At 43.1% G+C, this 17170-nt stretch overlaps 1 protein-coding gene across 1 annotated transcript in view; it reads left to right on the top strand.

Moving 5' to 3' along the window:
- The window catches only part of LOC124553510 (protein doublesex-like), an 831649-nt gene that overhangs the window by 298427 nt on the left and 516052 nt on the right, over nucleotides 1-17170 (top strand). The gene's annotated exons all lie outside the window — the stretch shown is intronic.

The following is a 17170-nucleotide window of genomic DNA, read 5'->3' as shown; positions in this document are numbered from 1 at the left end:
TGTCTGTGTGTCCTAGATCTGACTACCCAACTTTGCACAAGCTGTACAAAATATGTGCTTGCCTACCTGCATCTATTGCTACAGTAGAATGAAGTTTTCCAACACTGCGGCGTACAAAGACATGGATGAGGTCGACAGTGAAGGAGGATCGACTTAATGGCGTAGCTCTGTTGAACACTCGCTCTGACATTGATTGTCCAGTTGACGATGTAATTAACCAACTTGCCAGGAATAATAGGTGGATAGAATTCATCATTTAAATAAGAAAACCAGAATTGTAACTTTTTTATGTCATAAGATGCCATTGTCTTGTATATGTGTATAACCAGTTTAAATAAAACTTTCTTAAACTTTGCATGTGACTTGATTATTCCTTATTACGGTAAAAGTAAAGGTAACTCGAGATATCTTTAGCGCCCTCTCCTTGAGATTTTTCTGTATCCGTCAATGATTTACACAAGTAATACATTGCTCTGGACGCGGAGTTGGCTATTACCGAGCGAAAGAGAATTGTTCAGTGGTCATAAATATTCGGATTGTCTTGCAATCTCTGATCTGTTGGAAACTCTGTTTTGTAGCAACGACTTGATAAGCTTGGTGGCTAATAGGCATTACACTTTGAAAAACGCCGTACATCCGAATTTCAGAAATTTCCCTTTGAAGTAAACCGCCTCACATTCAAACTACGGGTTTGATCAATAAAGGTAAACAGTTCTCAGCAGTTGTGATTCATAAAAAGAAGTGTTGCACTTTTACTGTTAATTCACGCGTATACTGATGAGCAAAACTTAAGGACGAAAGAAACTTTCGCACTGTGTGTCACTGCCAAGTAAAACAGCTCGATGAAACATAGAACATACATACAAAGAACTGATGCAGTATATTACAGAAGGCAACTGAAATAACTACAAGGTGAGAACAGAAATAACAGTTTTATCCAAAGATGATAATTACATTGAAGTCACTTGCCATTTATGACGGTCCCCTGCACATTACAAATAAGGTGTGTGATTCCCTCGGACAGTAATGAATGCTCTGCAACGTGCTCCTATACTGACCACAAGGTTGGTACGTTTTTGTGGTAGGGCGTTCCATTCTCCACCAACACCGGTATGTGTCCAGTGTTCGAGGAATTGCAGTGATGTCAAGAGCGAAGGGTGTGATCCAAGAAAGAGTCAGTTCGCATGCTTCTCTCGCATGAGAGCAGTTTGTCTGCGTAACGACTGCGGACATGCCCACAGTGGTGGGAACATGTAATGCAGCCAGGAACATTTCCGAACGTGATCGGTTTATTAATGAAGGTGTTGTGGCGTGGAGAGGCATAATGTTGCATGGGTGTACTGACCTCCAAATCTTTCAACACGATACACTCAGTAGTCAAAATTATTGTGACGTTGCACTTCTCCCCCACTTGTGTCTCTTCATGCGTGCTTACGCGACCGCGTCGAACTGCGTGGATGGAAGAGCTCATGAAAGGGAGGATATTCGTCGAAAGAACTGGCCTGCATGATTCCCCGACTTAAATCACATAGAGCACGTGTGGAATGCGTTTGGGAGACGTATTATGGCAGTTCCACTGAGGCGGCCGGGGTGCCCGAGCGGTTCTAGGCGCTACAGTCTGGAACCGCGCGACCGCTACGATCGCAGGTTCGAATCCTGCCTCGGGCATGGGTGCGTGTGTTGTCCTTAGGTTAGTTAGGTTTAAGTAGTTCTACGTTCTAGGGGACTGATGACCTCAGAAGTTAAGTCCCATAGTGCTCAGAGCCATTTGAACCATTTTGAACTTCCACTGAGCGAACGACCTCCTCCGCTGATGAAGGAATGGAACGCCCTAACGCAAGCACTCCATACAAACACTCCTTAAAAACCTTGTGCCCAGTATGGGAGCACTTTGCAGAGCATGTATTCCCATCCATGGTGACCACAAACCTTATTAAGAACCATGTCCCACCTCTTATAATGTACAGGAGGTCACCATAAATCGCGGCGTTTCCAGTGTAATTACTGTCATTGGGTAAAAGTGCCATTACGTTTTATCTTTCAGCTACCTTTCGTGCTCTACTATACCGGTTCTTTCTATCTGTGTTCCTAGTTCCATCGAGCTATGTTATTTGGCAGTGATACATAATGCGGAAGCTACTTCCGTCGCTAAGTTTTGCACACCAGTGTATATTTCTGCTGTTTCTCTTGAAGCAAACAGGGGATTAAAGAGCTTGGCAGCGTCTCGAACAAAGAAACATTTTCAACGTTCCTCTGAATGTACAAAATTTTCTCGAATACGTACTGTCCACGTCATACCTTGGGTCTGTAATGTGACCACTGAACATTTCGGACTTACGCTGTAGTATTCAGTCCACTGACTGAATTTATGCTGCCTTCCACGCTAGCCTATCACGTACAAACCTTTTCACCTCTGCATAAATGTTGCAGCATACATCCATTTGAACCTGCTCGCTGTATTCAGGCTTTGGTCTACCTCTACAGCTCCCCCCCCCCCCCCCCCCTCCCCCACTCCCTACGCCAGACCACCGCTTCCCACCCACGTACACGCTTCCTTCAATTTACAACTGAATTAACTGAATTATTCCTTGACGCCTCAGGTTGCTTCTTAATAACCGATCCCTTCTTTTGGTCAAGTTGTAACGTATTTTTCTTTCCTCTCCAGTTCTATACAGCATTTCTTCACTAGTTATCCGTTCGCGCCATCTTATCTTCAGCATTGTTCTGTAGAACCGCGTTCCTATTCTATTTGTTGGTTATTAGTAAGAGAATACTAACTGTGTTTGTACGAAAATAGGCGATGAAGAGGCATTAGACGAAGTCATCTATGCATGTGACAATAGAGATTTAGTAATTAAACAGATAACCAAAATATACAAGTCGAATCTAAACTTGGTTCATTGCCATCTCTTATAATCGACAACAGCTCCAGAACCAAGACAACGGTCGTTGTATCTTGTTTGCTAGAAGTGTCCTGTCCATCATGTGAAAGAGGCATTTTCGAGTCAGTTCTGTTAGACAGCCGAAATATTTGAGCAGTGTATTTCCTAATCTTATGGTTCTGTTAAATACTTAATTGCAATCGAGAAGTTTCATATTTTCTCATAAAACCAATGGTAAGTTAATAAAGTAAAATAGATAAATCTCCATAGCAGTTTTAAAATAAGGAAACCGTTAGGTAGGAGAAGTTCTAGGAAACTAATCTGCCGAGAAAAATAAACAGACTCAAGATTCTTGCATAATGAAGTGTGAAAAATATCTCTATAAGCCAATATAAGAGATGAACATGCTACTGGAATCATACGGTAACACAAAACTTTCTTAGAGTCAACGGACCCTGTTTAACCTGACAGGTTGCCCTGTGTTTCCCATGTATCAGTGTTTTCCTGTTAGGTTTCGATGAGTACGCGTCAGCGTATAAGGCGCTAGATTCGAACTAAGCTTCTACGCCACAGTTATTCTTGAAAGATTCATACGGGGTCGTATACAGAAGACTCAACTGTGACACATGTCGCAAGTGCCTCGGTGGGCAAGCTATTATTACCTTAGCTAACGAAGTCTCGTAAAACGGAGTCATTAAATGCTAAGGTTACTTGCCCATCACACGAGAAAGCGTACACCTATCTGTCCTGCGAATATACTGCCTGTGCGCACACTGAACGCTAGTTTTACGACAAGAGTAAGTACGTAAAGTTAACAGGAGACTGTACAACTGTGTTTTTAGTAAACCATAAACAATACATTACATTTCTGACATACGCCTTGCTCTACACCTATATCTATATTCCGCAAACCGCAATAATGTGTAAGACGCAGAGTAGTTGGTGTACCGTTGTTAGTTTTCCCCTTTCCTGCTGCATGGAATGCCTGATGGTAGTTTCTGTACAACAACGACTGCGATTTACTTGTCTGGGTGTGTTATGAACATACCGATGTCCACATAACGTTCAGTATTTTTCATTTTTCCTGAAGTAAGTGCGCCATCAATTTACTTTTTGCGTCTCAATAAGAGGACAAGGGCACGTTACAGAATCAATCTTTCGTTAATGTGCTCCATTATCGTATACATGCCTTATGCACAGAAGTAATTATTTACATTATCGTCATTTGCTTTCTGTATGAGATTTTCCCTCTTTCGCGTTTTACAATTCTAACAGAAAAAAAATATGCCACGTGGATTTACAAAAATGGCTCTGAGCACTATGGGACTTAACATCTATGGTCATCAGTCCCCTTGAACTTAGAACTACTTAAACCTAACTAATCTAAGGACATCACACACATCCATGCCCGAGGCAGGATTCGAACCTGCGACCATAGCAGTCGCGCGGTTCCGGACTGAGCGCCTAGAACCGCTAGACCACCGCGGGCGGCCGTGGATTTACAGTTGAAGAAATTCTAGTGGAATAGGAGAACTATGAAGTGAGTGAAGATGAAGCTGATGACTTAGAAATGGTGATTACTCCCACCGATGCAGATGAAGAAACAGATGAAGAAGACACTGACGAAACTGCTCTGAACAGTAACTCTACATGATGTAACCGGTACGTTAGAACTTATAACCAGCAGGGATGAAGCTGACGTTATCGATTTACCTTCGAAACCAAAGACAAGAAAAGCATTAGGAGAGGGAGTGGGAAGTGGTGCGCTATCCACAAAAATACATAAATGTAAGTAGTATAAACGTGGACCAACGTATACAAACACTAATGAACGAGGTAAGAGCAATGAAAATTATGTTGCAAAATATCTAGCAAATAATACAGCGCCATAGCTGTTTGAGGACTTTTTCTGAGAAACTGGTAAATACTATTACTGAGCGAAGAAAAATCTACACCTGCCAACACAGAACTAAAATTTTTTATTGACAAACTTCTGAATTGATATCATAAGCTTCCCCTCGAGAGTACTGGGAACGGGTTCCAGAAGTTGATGTTCCTTTAGTCTTCAACTCCATGCCAAAAAATAGCTTTCGGGAAATAAAAAGATTTATCCACCTGAAAGACAACTCCAGAATAACTAAAAATGGCACGACTTACAAACTGAGGTTGTACTTTAAGAATGGTGAAAAAGGAATTTGGTAAATTTGGCGTATTTCATTCAGAGATCTCCTTTGATGAAATGATGGTAGGTTATTATGGCAAATATTTTCAGCTAAGATGTTTTTCATGCGAAAGTCTATCGAAATTGGATATAAAATTTGGTGTCGTACGAGTTCCAATAGCTTTCTTCACAATTTTTCACCATACTGTGGCAAGACTGCAAGAAACAGGAGCCTTTACGTGCGTGGGTAATAAATGGACTAAGCTGCATGATTCCAGAATCAATGTATCCAAATCAGAAGCTTTTCTTTGATAACTTTCTAGCAGTGTAGACACACTCATCACATTGGGAAATAGAAAAATGAAAGCCACTGGAATAAGAGGAATGCAAACTAATGCACGTCCCTTGGCTGATACGGAAAAAGAGCGAAAGGAAATGAAGGAGGATTCTATGACTATAAGTTTCACAAAGAGAATAAAGTTCTGGTAGCGGAATGGAGGGCAATAAACCAGTATATGTAGCCACAAATTACGCCACTGTTGCTCCTCTGAGTTCTGCCGAAAGATACTCACGGGTAAAGAAAAAGAAAATATCTGTTACAGTGCCACATGTCATTGAAGAATAGATTGTCCATATGGATGGCGCTGATCTACTGGCCAAGGAGATGTCACTTTATAGGACGAGGGTGAGATCAAAGATGTGGTGGTGGCCATTATCGACACCGATGACTGATATCTGCGTGATAAACACATAGCGCACATACCAGATTGCTAATCCATATGAGAAGCTTTCACTTTTGGATGTCCGACGGTGAATAGTGATGTACCTTTCGAACGCAACATGATCAACTTCAAAACGCAGAGGACCACAAGGAAGCATGGCAGGGCAGGTGAGGATAAGTATACGACAAGATCCAGTTAGCTACTTCGTTGTGCCAAGTATAACATGGAAGAGAGTGCGTACTGCAAGAAGAAAACGACAAAAAAATTTGTGATAGGTTCAATGTTGGGTACATGAGAAGTGTTTTGTTTCATTTCTTACTGAATAAACACTCAATGACATTACACACACTGGTTTTATTTCGTTCACGTTGTTTCTAACAGTTTTATGCATTGACAATAATGTGGTGCATTTTTATAGCTCAATTTGCCAATATCTCAAAAATGGGACGGTCTGTAGTTTTTGTTCTAATATTCCGAAATTTTTTAAAACTGCCTTTTTTCATTTGTCACTCAAAGTATCATACTAACGTAAAAGGGTTGCAGTAATAAAAAGTTTTGGCAAGTAATGGGTTAACAGTGAACCGCTCAGTCATGCAGCGTCTGCCGCTGGAGTTGGGTGAGCATCTCCGTGACACTTTCGAGCACACTAAATGAACCCGTAACGAAACGTGCTGGAAATTTTGGAAATTTTGGAAATTTGTGGAAATTTGTGGTAAGGTCTTATGGGACCAAACTGTTGAGGTCACCGGCCCCTAAGCTTACGCACTACTTAATCTAACTTAAACTAACTTAGACTAAGGACAACACACACCCCCATACCCGAGGGTGAACTCGAACCTCCGACGGGGGGAGCCGCACAGTCCACGACAATGCGCCTCAGACCGCGCGGCTACCCCGCGCGGCTTCTTCCACTGAACCTGCCTTTTCTGAGACTAGTTTTATGTGGTCGTTCCTCTTTTAACTACTCCGTAAGCATCCTCCTAGATATTTTATGGCTGTCGCTGTTTCCAGCGATGGTTCTGCAGTCGTGTAATCATACAATAAAGGCTCGATGAGTTACATTTGTTTATGTCGATCCTATGTAGGTGTTCCTGCATGTCTACGATTTTTTAGCGTTGCGAATTCTCTGTATACAACTGCATCATCCGCGGACAGGCTCATGGAACTTCCGACGTTATACACTAAGCCATTGGCATACACTGTGAAAAGTGACACATCGTTCGTGGTACGCCTGAAGTTACTTTTACGTCTGAAGACTTCTTTCCGTTAGGAATGACATCCTAAAACGAGTTAAGGAAACATAGTAACAATCAGTAAGTGACTGACCATAAACCTTGAAAGAAATAGGTGAAAACGTTAGGAGACTGAAACCATTGTAGAGCAGTAGCAGAACTGTTAAAACATTTGCAATAAAAGTAGTAAACCTAAGTGATAGTCGAGGGTACAGATCTGATTTATACATTCTTTCTGTTTGTTTAGCACAACAGGGAGAACAACAGGCAACGTAAAAGCTGTTGACTGTGCAGTACACGGTTTACAAAAATGTACAGCCCTATGAATTCTTGTAAGAGAAATCCTGTCCGAGGAACACGTTAAAGCAATCTTGATCGGCAAAGCATTAACCTTCAGTTATAGTACTAACACGGCGATGCATCGAACACAGGCGATGCTGACCTTTCATAAGAGCAGCGGAGTGACTTCTTCAGCTTGCTTGGATCAGTTCCAAAAACCGTGCCAGTCATCAACGGCCAACATTCTGTAGATTGCAAATGGTGTCAAGTCACTTCACACAGACCCGGAAACGCCCGTGAAGGTAGTAGTTTGAAGAACTTGACCACGGCGTCTGACAGACGTGTGGCAATGCCAATCAAAATCGTCACTTCGCCATTAGCAGACATGTAGTGTCGGTGTGGCACCGACAAACACCCACTGACATTCGATAACAGTCTTAAGTCACAGTGGGTCAGACATATATAACTGGCTGCCGGACGAGACTCAGAGAGACCACCAGATGCCGCCCTTAAAACGATGAGTCGTCTCTCAGCTTCATCACCACGCCTACTAGGTGGGCGATGCAACGGGTGTTGGCCGACGAAAAAGTGCAGAACTGGTGAAAATCGATGCATCGCACTGGAGACAGTACCAGACTGCCTCACTATCGACGTAGTTTTGGGTGTCTTTAAAGTGTTATGCCATTATTCGCAGTCACAAATAAACAAGCGGCAAATATGCATTTTCAAACATAGAAGACTCACGATTATCGTAATATTAATATTTGAACATGAAATTAAAGTACAGATTTTTAATATTCATTATTAAAGAGGGCTGGCAGCTGTGGCCGTGCGGTTCTAGGCGCTGCAGTCTGGAACCGCGGGACTGCTACGGTCGCCGGCTCGAATCCTGCCTCGTGCATGGATGTGTGTAATGTCCTTAGGTTAGTCAGGTTTAAGTAGTTCTAAGTTCTAGGGAACCGATGACCTAAGATGTTAAGTACGATAGTGCTCAGAGCCATTTGAACCATTTATTAAAGAGGCCGATGAAACTTATATAATTCGAAAAGTACTTTGCCACAGATGTGCACAAAGAAAAATAAATCATGTGTGTATGTAGCCGTTAAGAGTGGTAAAAGGAAGTAGATGTTTCTCTGATGATACCTTTTGTATCACGCATGTGGACATCGAAAATTTAAGCGCTACCAAGTTCTGCCCTGCATACTTATTAGGTTCTGTGGTAGAAATGACACCCGAAAGTAACAACATTTCGTGAAATCACTTTCTCGGAACGTTCATGTTCAAATGGTTCATTTGCAATAACACACGCATACAAGGTAGCTAAAATCCGACAAGTGCAAGGTCGATGATACTGTCAGCAGTGGAAATGAAAATATTATAGTAACGAAGTCTGTAAATAGCGTTGTATATTGGCGTTGTTATTTCGCTTACTTTTCTGTAAGAGTACATGTGATCATTCGCCGCTGTTACCAGAAAATTTGAAATAAGTTCCTAATTTTTAATTTCTAAATTTTGAATAACTACAACTTCCGTTTTCCCTTATTGTATGGAAACTATTGCCTACAAGGAGAATGCTGATTGCTCGAGCTGAAAGGAAAAGAGTCAGAGAGAAAGAGAATTTTTGCGCAGATGAAGTAACAGTAATAATTTTGGCATTGATAATGATAATTCTATTGTTGTTTTGAAAGACACATTTAAATGTTCACTGACCGTAATTGCAAATAATTTTGAGACTCATAAATGCAGTTTGGTGTATTTGCGGTGTAGGTTTTGCAATGCAAAACAATTTGCGTCTGGGGTTACTTTGGGTGATACAACAGCATTCACAAAGTATTGTCATAAGGGAACAGCTTAGCTGTCACCGTTGACCAAAATTTTTCAGCGGACTGTATCAAAGACTCACTAGAAATGATGGAACAATTAAAGAGAAACCAAAGAACTATTTCAATAATATTTGTAGGTACAATATAGCATCTGGTATGGGCAGTTCTAAAGCTAAAATTCAGACACATTTTACATGAGTGTATCAACATTTTTTATCACAGACCAGGTCCAAATACTTCTGCATATGATCGTTAACCATATTATGTGCAGTTATAGTTTTATGACATAGACACTCCTTGATCTTCGCCCTTTCTTACTCTTTTCCTTATAGCGTCGAGGTAAGAATTAAAAATCGTATAAAATCCAGTTAATTACATAAAGAAATCGGATGTTCGTCGCGTTATAAACACAACTGATCGAATTTCGACCACAGGAGATACTAGTACATATCAGTGCAGGACGTTCATGAAATATCAGTCAGTAATATGTTCTGTCAGATCTTAACAGACGCAAACATTGTAACATAGGCGTAAGATGCTTTTAGGTTTTAATTTGACGTAGATATAAAGACGTTCAAAGGTATCTGGGTCGACAGCTGTATCGTTCATGTCACTGATACGTACGTAGCAAGATATTACAGTCTTACGGTAGATGATTGGCAGTTAACGATAGTTAGCCAGTTAACGGAGCTACCGTTAATTACAAATGGCAGCTCTCCTCCCCTGTGTCTCGCTGAGCACACTCTTGGACGACCACTTGGACGTAAGAAACCTGTTGACGATCATAAACCAACTCGTGATGGTTGGCTCGCTGGACGTAGCGCTAATACCGTCTATTACCGATAAATAAGAGGAGCAGTGTTCAAAAATGGTTCAAATGGCTCTGAGCAATATGGGACTTAAGATCTGAGGTCATCACTCCTCTAGAGCTTAGAACTACTTAAACCTAACTAACCTTAGGACATCACAAACACCCATGCCCGATACAGAATTCGAACCTGCGACCGTTGCGGTGGCGGGGTTCCAGACTGAAGCGCCTAGAGCCAGGAGCAGTGTTCCTGCTAGCGCCACGTGCCGGAGGCCCAGTCGGGTGCGCTGTGCAGACAGTACTTAAACCGATGGAGAGCTCGCCTTCTTTAGGTCAAGGCTGCGAGAAACGTGGCTTCCATACTAGGTTAAGTGCTGGAGCTAGCCATCGCCATGTTCATGCGCTACTGAACCCCCTAAGAGAACAGAACGTATTGTAAGTTGTGTGTGCGGTATAGGAAGTGAACGACTCCCATGAGTAGTGAATAGAAAAGTCCTGCTCTTTTACGCTAAGCATTAATTATGCGTTTTTATGCTACAGATTTTAAATAGGAACGCAGTCACACCCGAAATACATTAAAGAATAGCTGCACGGAATAGCTGCGCGGTCTACGGCGTGGACATGGGTGTATGTGAGTGTCGTCCTCTGCGTAAGTTAGGTTAAGTAGTGTGTAAGCTTAGGGACCGATGACGTCAATAGTTTGGTCCCATAACACCTTATCACAAATTTCCTATTTACTTGTCCGCAGCTCGTGGTCGTACGGTAGCGTTCTCGCTTCCCGCGCCCGGGTTCCAGGGTTCGATTCCCGGCGGGGTCAGGGATTTTCTCTGCCTCGTGATGACTGGGTGCAGTAGCGTGGTTCCAGACTGAAGCGCCTAGAACCGTTTGGCCACAGCCAAAAGATTTGGTATCTGAGCCATTATCAAAGAAGTTGCTTCAGAAGTGCCAACGTACAGCGCCAGTTCACAGGAACTACCGAGTTCAGGTAATGTGAGTCCATTGCAGAGGACAATAGGCAGGAAAGTCCATACACATTTTCCCATACCTATACATTACATTTTCCTATACCTATACCGTATACTTACACCTTATGTACCATGGAAAGGGGAAGATCCGTAGACATTTAATTATGATAATTAATTAAATTCTGCGAACTGTGTGCAGTGATTTCCTTGGCAACAATGACAGCTCTTCTCAGATTTCAGCAAGTTCTAGTTAAGTGCATTATTAAATATATTTGAAATACATAACTGACTACCATACGAATTCATTACTGGAACACAAAGTGCATTAAGTAATTTTCAGGAAAATATGTATAGTGTATAGGTATACGAAAATGTGGTGTACATTGAAAAGTCTCTGGGAGAAAAAGTCAGTTGTGCAAGTTTCTGTGTAGAAATCCATCAATCAAACACAGCCACTGAGGTGCTTGAGACAGAGAAGGACCGAGAAAAGACAATAGACAGGAAATCAAATGGTGGATTGACTGATCTTAGATAAGAGCAGGGAAAAATATGCTGAAGCAACTGCTGCACCACCTGACATGGAGACATCTTCAAGTGAACTGTGATAGTTAATAATGGTAATTTTTAAATGAGATTAAGTTTTTCAAAGCGTAGTTGGTACAGTCCTGTCGGGGATAATCAAAGATCACCAGCCCCAGCACCAGTGATTGTTACTCTGTCAGAAAAGTTCATTTTCAGCAGGTACACTGTTGCAACATAAACGTCTCGTCCCTGTTTTCTAATTTAGATGCAAAAGTAAAAATCCGCGGTCTATATAACAGCTGTCGAACAATGCTCTTTATGTCCAAGTGAAATGCAGTAAGCACCGTTACTTGCTACATTATCACACATAGCTTTTTCCTGTCATTTCTATCACCGTGAGTTTCTTGTAAAGAGGTAACTGTCACGAGCGGGCAATGTATCTGTCGATTAATGCAGCGCCTTGTGTGTAATGCCCGTTGCTGATTTTACTCCCGAGGCTCTCGACAACTGCACAGTCGGCGGGAAGTGCCACATATATCGTGAGAATCACTCGGGCTCTTTACTGTCAGTTCGTCTCACATAACGACTCTTTTACGGCGTGCCAGCTTGCGCTGCAGCTACTCGGCGATAGAGCAGTATGCGTGGTCGGTTAGAATGAGACAGGTTTCCAAGGTCAGAGCGCAGGGGCGGGCGCCGCGACCTCGAAAGTACCAACAGACCAACAGCCCGCTGCAGAAGGTCGGCTGCAGTCGGCTGTCCGCGCAGCGCCCAAGTCCACATCTCCAGAGACTCATCAAGGGCCTCGAAACTGGCCGGCCGAAGTGGCCGTGCGGTTAAAGGCGCTGCATTCTGGAACCGCAGGACCGCTACGGTCGCAGGTTCGAATCCTGCCTCGGGCATGGATGTTTGTGATGTCCTTAGGTTAGTTACGTTTAACTGGTTCTGAGTTCTAGGGGACTAATGACCTCAGCAGTTGAGTCCCATAGTGCTCAGAGCCAGCCAGCCTCGAAACTGCCGCGGGGCGCACCGGGAGCTGTGCAAACGCGACGACGTGACATCCACAAAGGAAGCATACACCTAGTGGCCGCACTGCTTTTGCTCATATTATGCACAATTGTAAAGCTGCATGCCCTCGAGGAAAAATTACGGCTGTAGTTTTCCCTTTCTTTCAGCCATTCGCAGTACCAGCACAGCAAGGCCGTTTGAGGTTCACCGAAGACATTGTAGTTCTTTCAGAGACAACAAAGGACCTGGAAGAGCAGTTGAAAGGAATGGACAGTGTCTTCAAAGGAGGATATAAGATGAACATCAACAAAAGCAAAACGAAGGTAATGGAATGTAATCGAATTAAGTAAGGCGATGCTGAGGGAATTAGATTAGGAAATGAGACACTTAAAGAAGTAAAGGAGTTTTGCTATTTTGGGAGCAAAATAACTGATGATGGTCGAAGTAGAGAGGATTTAAAATGTAGACTGGTAATGGCAAGGAAATTGTTTCTGAAGAAGAGAAATTTGTTAACATAGTGTATAGATTTAAGTGTCAGAAGTCGTTTCTGAAAGTATTTGTATGGAGTGTAGCCATGTATGGAAGTGAAACATGGACGATAAATAGTTTGGACAAGAAGAGAATAGAAGCTTTTGAAATGTGGTTCTACAGAAGAATGCTGAAGATTAAATGGGTAGATCACATAACTAATGAGGAGGTGTTCACTAGAATTTGGGACAAGAGAAATTTGTGGCACAACTTGACTAGAAGAAGGGATCGGTTGGTAAGACATGACTGAGGCATCAAGGGATCACCAATTCAGTATTGGAGGGCAGCGTGGAGGGTAGAAATGGTAGAGGGAGACCTAGAGATGAATAAACTAAGCAGATTCAGAAGGATGTAGGCTGCAGTACGTACTGGGAGATGAAGCAGCTTGCACAGGATAGAGGAGCACGGAGAAGTGCATCAAACCAGTCTCAGGTCTGAAGACCACACCAACAACATTGCACGACTGTAGTACGAGGAGAGTTCAGTAAGTAATGCAACATTTTTTTTTTCTGAAATTAGATTGGTTTCATTCAAGATTCCAGTACACCACATCATTCGCCACTCTTTTGGCTACAAAACCCTGTTTTTCAACGTAATCCCCGTTTAGTGTGACGCCCTCCCGCCACCTTATTCGAAAGGCCTGTACGCTCACATTGTACGATTCCAGTGGTTGACGTCAGAACCAACGCCTTGCTGTACCAATCATCCACGTACTGCTTCATGCGGAGTGCATCCTTCATTGAGCCAAACAATTGGAAGTCGGGAGGTGGGAGATAATGGAACGTCACTCTATGGATTGCCGTTTTGTTTCCGGTTCGAAGTGATGAAGCCATGTTTCATCGCCTGTGACGGTTTCCAACAAAGAATTACCACGATCAGAGCCGCAACGCGCAAGTAGTTCCGTACGGATGGTCCTTTGTTGCTCTTTATGCTCTTCTATTAGGCGGGGAGAAACCCAGCGGGTGGTCAAGTGTGTCAACACCACCAACAGAGTTGCCCAGTTGAGAAGCGAGGTGTTTGATTATGATCCGTCCATAACCTCGAATGAGAGTGTCCGCACGTTCCAACATTGCAGGAGTCACAGCAGAGTTTTGCACAGCCTTTTTGTGGTAAGGTCTTATGGGACCAAACTGCTGAGGTCATCGGTCCGTAAGCTTACGCACTACTTAATCTAACTTACGCTAAGGATAACAAAAACACCCTTGCCTGAGGGAGGACTCGAACCTCCGACGGGGCGAGCTGCGCGGGCCCCATGACAATGCGCCCTAGACAGCGCGACTACCCGGTGCGGCTGCGCAGCCTTGTTGCGACTCACCGTGCTTTTGTTCACTACAAGGTCTAGCAAGTGCCTGTGCATTTTCTACGGTTCTCTGGTTTTCCGCAAAAAGAACAACAGAGACAGCTCTCTGCTTGGAACGCACCTGTGTCACAGACCCCATTTGAACGCTATCTATCGGAAGTTCGTGTAAATATAGGAGCTGAGGCGGGAATACTCTACGATGCCCAACAAGAAATTCCGCATTGCTAATGTTGAGTTATTTACTGAACACCTCTCGTTCATATTTAGATACAGCAATGCTGTTCTCATACGATGTGCTTCTCAGGCGTTATCGAGAAATCGAGGTTCAAAGGTTTACGAACCTGCTGGAAACCGTACGAGAACGGTAGCCGTCGGGCAGCGGTGTTTGCGCAGAAGGTTAAAGCCGTCGTCACACGGATCATGCATTCGAACATAAACGTCGAGCGTGTCGAGTTTCTGACGTCATAGCGTGAAGAAAGCACATGGTGAAGTCTTTCCCAAAGTGTGGAACAGTATTAAGCCTGTCAAATACTGTGAAAGTGCATTTGAACGTATACCAGTGAGACGGAACGGCGCCATCTATGTCATATGCTGGACGTCTCTCTTTTCAGTAGAGACTGGGCAGTTGTCTCGCGCCGTATTGCATTTTAGTTCAAGCCCTTATTTGGTGGGTCTTACATTATAAATTACGTCCAATGAATATACGCCGTTTCAAAGCTCCAGATCACTGAGGATCTCTCGAAACGAGTCGTTATTTTTTTCTATTTGCTGCAGTAAAATGACGGGAAACGTCTTATTGTTAGTTAAAAGTATTCATTTTATAATATCTACATCTATACTCCGCAAGCCACCTGTGATGTGTGGCAAAGAGTACTTTGTATACCACTCACACTTCCTCCTTTTGTTGTTCCAGTCGCGAATAGTCCGCGGGAAGAACGATTTTCGGTGAGCCTCCGTGTGGGCTCCAATCTCTCTGACTTTATCTTCATGGTCTTTTTGCGAGATATACCTAGCACGAAGCACTATAGTTGTTGATTTTTCTAGGAACGTACGCTCTTGGAATTTTACCAATAAACCACACTATGATTCAGAGCACCTCTCTTGCAGCGAGTACCGCTGGAGTTTGTTGATCATCCCTGTGACAGTCTCGTGCTTACTAAATGAACCTGTAACGAAACGCGCCGCTGTTCTTTGGATCTTCTCTGTTTCCTCCACCAGTCCTACCTGGTACGGATCCCATACAGACTAGCAAGTATTGGTCGAACAAGTTTTTTGTAAGGAACAGCCTTTGCTAATGGATTACATTTCCTGAGGGTTCTTCCAGTCTCTGGCATCAGGCCTGCTCCCGATAAATTTTATGTGGTCATTCCACTTCAAATTGCTCCGTTCGCTTACTCCTAGGTATTGTGTGGAAGGAAGGATTTCCACTGACTGTTCTGCGTCTTTCTGACCATGCACTCGCGATACATTACTCTTGTTTATGTTGAGGGGCAACTGCCAGCTGAGAATGACATGCTGCATTTTGTTTGCTAGAAACTGTTCGGTCTAATTAGACAGATCGTCTGATATTCCGTACCCTCCTACTTTGTACAACAGATGGTAGTGCGGAAATGTATCGAATGCCTTACGGAAGTGAAGAGTGCGGCGTCCTCCTGGGCTCCAGTATCTCCCTGCTTCTGGGTGTCGTGGACGGACAGAGCGAACTGGGTTTCACACGACTGTTATTTTCAGAATCCATGTTGAATCTCACAGGGAAGATTTTAGATCTCCAGAAGTTTCATGATACGCCAGCATAAAAAAAAAAAAATGTTCCAAACTTCTACAACTGACGGGCGTCACAGATAGAGGTCTATAGTTTTGCGCGTCCGTTCGAATGAGGTGTGCTTTCTTCCAATCACGAGGAACGCTTCGGTCCTCCTAAGATCTACGGAAAACTGTTGCTAGAAGTCCACATACACTATGTAGAATCGTATTGGTATCCCATAATGTCCAGTGGCCATCCCTCAGACCAGCGATTTTGGATGCTTTTCTATCCCATGGTCACTTATTTCGATGTCAGCACTTATTTGGATATCATAACACGAAGTTGCGTGTTCTGAAAGTATACCATTTCATTGAATCGGCATATTGAAGATTCATAAAAAAGTGTTCTTCTTCGTTAATTATATGCGATGTATTGATCTTTAACACATGTCTTCACCTCTAAGCTCAGACCAGAATCTACAAGCACGTACACTTCATAGTTTCTTGTACAACTGTACAAAAACAAAACTTCTTTTTACTAGGCCATATGCCCTACTGTGCTGATACAATTAGCTATAAACGTTGCACTACATATAAATTAAACGAGACGTTGGAGCAAACAAAGTGTTTTCACTGCAGTTTCTTTGGCAGACGTCTAAGAACAGATAATCTACGAGTATTTGGTACTCTGCGTGACGTTCACCGCCGGTAAGCTGCTTTTCAACCATGGCGTGACATATATTACGCGTTCCTTTACGTGTAAAAGCTATCCCACGGAGAGCGGACATCAGCCGAATTTCTATTTTCTTGTAGGACGTTGCTCTCCGTGACTCCTGGAAGACAATGCCGACTCCAATCAGCGCAATAATAGCTTTCATCTGCGAGTTGCAAAGGGCATTCTTCCTTCACTTCTGTTCTAGTTGTCTCCTGCTGCAGCAAGCAGCGATTCTCCATGCAGATATTTCCAAATGATTTTGAATGGGTACCGCTTAGTTAAGAGTTCCACAGTGCACTGTTAAAAGGGGACAATACAGTGAAAGAAGCATACAGCTGCTTACAACATACTTCCAAGAAGGCACTTGTACGGTATCCTTGTGGCAGAGGCCGTTTACCTTGCTCGTCTCCGTTTAAATAATTATTTAAATTACGCGAGAGCGAGGAAGTCACTGCTGTCGTTTTCAGGTCTTGCTTAAACATCAG

Source organism: Schistocerca americana, chromosome 1 (genome assembly GCF_021461395.2).
Source record: "Schistocerca americana isolate TAMUIC-IGC-003095 chromosome 1, iqSchAmer2.1, whole genome shotgun sequence".
NCBI lineage: Eukaryota > Metazoa > Arthropoda > Insecta > Orthoptera > Acrididae > Schistocerca > Schistocerca americana.
This window is presented reverse-complemented; position numbering and strand designations above follow the sequence as displayed.